Consider the following 4319-nt stretch of genomic DNA (forward strand, 5'->3'; position numbering starts at 1 on the left):
AAATATACCTTGCCACTATGATATTGGATTTTGTAGCTTTGCCTAAACCTACAATGCACTTAAATACAGAATGTTAAACTTGTAACTGTTGCTAAAGGATTATCCTACTATGATAAAATGGGAGAAAGGGTGGGAAAGGCAAGTGAGGAGGGAGGGAGAAATCCCTATACCCACAAAGCTGTTTCATGGAAAAATAACAATCATAAAAAGTTTAAAACAAAACACAAGAGAAATTAAAATAAAAAAGAAATATATGTGGGAATTGAAATAGTCTTGGGAGAGGAACTTAGCCAAAAGGAAAAGAGATGCTTGTTGTTAGTTTTCATGTCATATTATCTTCTCATCCCACCCTGGACGCCTTTGTGAGTATTCACTTAGGGATAGGCCTTCTAGTTACATGCCAGAGGGGCTGTGGTTTGCCATCTCGAGTGGGCTTCCCAGAGCTCTGGATCTGCAAGTGTAGGTTTCGGTGCTGTGGCCCTTCTCATGTCTTCAGGCATCTCTAACGCCGTCCTTTGCATACCATTGCTTTGCCTGCAGTTTTCCTCTTCCTCAATGGTTGTCCTGTCCTCCAAAGCTCATTTCAGATGTATTCACTGTAAGTTGAAAATGAGATTTGTGATGATCTCTGCCATTTTCAGGTCTGCAACACCTTAAGTTCCTATCACCTATAAGATCATAAGGAAGAGATGCAAGGGTTTTCTTATGAGCACAGGCTGCTGTGTCCCTTTTTTCAACAGTTCTTCACTGCATACATTGGCCCAGCTGCCATGTGGATCATTTGCTATATCTTCGAATATGGGGTATGAATACCGCCAGATTAGCAGGGATCTGTGCAAGCCCCACGATACTTTCTTGCTTCCTTTGTGCAAACATCTAAATATCTTATGAATGCATCTTTAAAAGCTTGTCTTTCACTCATGTTGTGAAAAATCATGCCCAGTTTATTTCTGGCAATGTCAAATCAGTCAGGGAAGCGAGAACACATTACTTTTCTGGGAAAATGGGAATTTTCTCACCACTGTGAAGTTAAAGCTGAATAAAAAAGTGTTTGCTTCAGAAACTAGCAAGGCTAATCTTTCACCCTCAGCTGTGATTTCTCTTGTTGGAGTTTATCAAAATCATCTGTATCTTCTCTTTCTCATATCTCTGCATCCCTTTGCCACACATAACGAGTCACAATGATTTACCAGTGGGTATTGCCATTGTAAATCTATAAAAGGGCATAGTAGCTCCTGTAATGCTGCACAATGTGCTTCTCTGAACGTGAATATTTGACTGTTTCAATGATTTTTATGTTCTGTTCTACATGAGTACTATTTCCATTACATTTGAGTCCACTGAGGGCCTAGCACAGCATCCCGGTTAATTATTAAATGCATAAAGTTTAGAATCAACAAATGTACAATGGTATGTATCGATGTGTTGGTGATTTGCAGTTTATGTGGTTTAACAGTGGCAAGCCATAGACAAACCACCGCTAACCAGGAGCAAAACTGTCTCCAGGTTAACACCCGTTAGCCACTGAGGCGAATAATTGGGGAAACAAAGAAGGACCCAAGCACAGTGACCCGCAACTTTCTCTAGTTCACCGGATTGTGAGCCAGGCAAGCACGTGGTGATGCTTGCCAATCATGGCTTTTTAAAAAAGACTTTCTAGTTACCACACACTCCTGATTATCAGGCAGGTGGGTATTTCTGTTTAAATGAACTTTACTGACTTTTGTTTCCTCAAAACACAGATGAGAAACTAAAGAGGCTGTGTAACCAACCACTGGCCTGTAACATCCCAGATGCCCTGTTGTGTTAACAGAAGTCTGTTAATGAGTGTCTGATTGCTCCTACCAGATGTGTGGATTGTTCCAGAAATCAATCACTCCTTTCAACTAGGAACCTCCTGAGTTAATTTGGCCCTCTAACTCACTCATTCTTTGTGTGCTGAAATTGACGGTTGAGGGAGGCATCATTTACACCACTATCCAAAGCCTGCTGTACTTATAAAAGAAAAACAAAGTAGTGGTTAATTTTCACATAAAATGAAAAGCTTCTGGTAAATTTGGCTAAATGATATAAATTGTAGTTGTTGATGATGATTTTATAATTTATGCCATTAGATGGATATCATTTTGCTTGATTCAACATTAGTGAAAATATTTCTGTGCTAATGAAAGGAAGGGGAAATTAGGACAGATGCCACCATGTCAACTGCCCATCCGTTTCAAGATAATGAGAACAGCCTACTAATTATCACTACAATCTGGAACCAGCCTTATACCTAAACTTAGACCTAAATATAGCTTGTTAATTAGGAGCTAACTCAAATATCTATGGGCCCTTTAGTTCTGAGTGTCACTAACTATAAAATATGTTTACCACGATTGCTGTGTAGTGTGCCATTTTTGAGTTGTACCTAATAGAGGGGTAAAAACCATACTCATTTGGGGGTTATTGCTTTAAGCATACTGCCATGGTGTAAGAGTACCTTAGACCTGATGAGGTGTACAATACGGAGGATGTATTATATGTGTGAAATATGTACCAGGTCCCCCGAAATTACAAATGAATCCATTATTTTTATATTGGTCACAATTCAAGTAATACTTCTAACATATTTAATATATAAAACATATTCTAAAATTAATTTACTCATTACATTTCATTGGTGTGTCTCTAGACAATTTAAATGACATCCATGGCTTGTATGACATTTCTGTTGGATAATTCTGCTCTGGGGAATTACTCCTGTAACATGTAAACCAGGTTTGAACCATCAAAACTATTGACTTAGCCCTAGGTGTGCATTAGAACCACATTGTCTCTAAGTCCTTTCCTGGGCTACCTGCCTGGTCTGTCAGGTGTAGGAATTTCTGTTTCGTTACTTTTTCAAATAGTGTATGCTAAAATTGCCAAAAAAATCACAAAATGATTATTGACTTATTTGAAAGGCAGAGCTACAGAGAGGTAGAGGCAGAGAGACAGAGAGATCTTCTGATAGTTCTTTGAGCTGTATGGATGACAAAAGTTGGGTACCTAGAAATAGAACAGATTTTCAAAATAACTGAACTCTATTGAATTATGTCTGTGGATCCTAATAAACGAAACATCCTGGCTCTAGACGTACTTGAAAAAGAGGTGCTGAGTTCCTGTGCTCATGAGTGGCCAAATTTGATGCTACTTTGTGTAGTGGTGATAGCTTGTCAAAAGGTGTAACAAGTTCCAGTAGGTAATCTTATGTGTCCACAGTACTCTGAGGCTTTGCTAGACCCCTCCATAAGATGCTCAAAAATACTATGTCTTTGAATTAAAAATTAAGGTAAAGCTGGCCATGTTTTCTGAGTTATTTCGGAGGAATGTGTCTGCCACTTCCTAGCTCGGTAACTTAGGCAAATATTTTCTCTCAGTTCCACTCGTTAAACTGCAGTTATGATAGCATCTAGCAGACATTTTTGTAGGGAGGATTTCATGAGTTCCTACATATATTTCCCCTGCCTTGCTCAGTGATGTGACCAGACCATCAGATGGGGAAAAGTTTGTGGGGTGAAGACATGTATGAATCTGTGAATATGAATATTGTTGTGAAAGCACGTGCTTACAAAGTTCTCTTTTTGGATCAATCTGAACTGGAGAACTAGCTGCCAAGACCTAGTTTATTTATCAACTATGTAGACACAGTGTATTTAATTCCATTGATATTTTTATATTTTCTTAAAATAGATGCAAGGCATAGGTGAAAAGCTAGGGAAGGCATTTCCTACCTGTTGTCTGAGTTGCACACTGGCCACAGTAACACATTTATAATGATCAGATTGTCCTATAATATGAAAAATGCTAACTGTAACTAAATTAATTAAATTTTACCAAATAAGGAAACATTATAATGGGTAAGGATATGTATTAAATTGATAAATGATGTTAGTAAACACATCACAGCATTCTTTTTTTCTTCAAGCACTTAAGTGTACATGTTTTAGTAATTTCTAATTATTAGCTAACATCCTTTATTAAAAAATATAATAAAGGAATAACTGGTGTCCCAACCTTTTCCTATCAAGGGAAGCTGGCTCTGTGAAGAGACACTGCATGAAATCATGAGCTTAGATGATTTTGTTATGTAAGGTAAAGTTTGAAAATATATCCTCACTCTTTTTAATTCAGGATAGATGTTTTGAAACTCCATTGTTACAACTTAAATCACGTTTGACCAAAACTTTAGGCAGAATGAAATAAAAAACCTCTTACATCACCGAGAGTCATGGCTTTGATGTTAGGTCAAGTGTAGAGATATTCAACTCTGGCATAAATCTCCGGAATTCCCGTGT

Source organism: Ochotona princeps, chromosome X (assembly GCF_030435755.1).
Source record: "Ochotona princeps isolate mOchPri1 chromosome X, mOchPri1.hap1, whole genome shotgun sequence".
NCBI lineage: Eukaryota > Metazoa > Chordata > Mammalia > Lagomorpha > Ochotonidae > Ochotona > Ochotona princeps.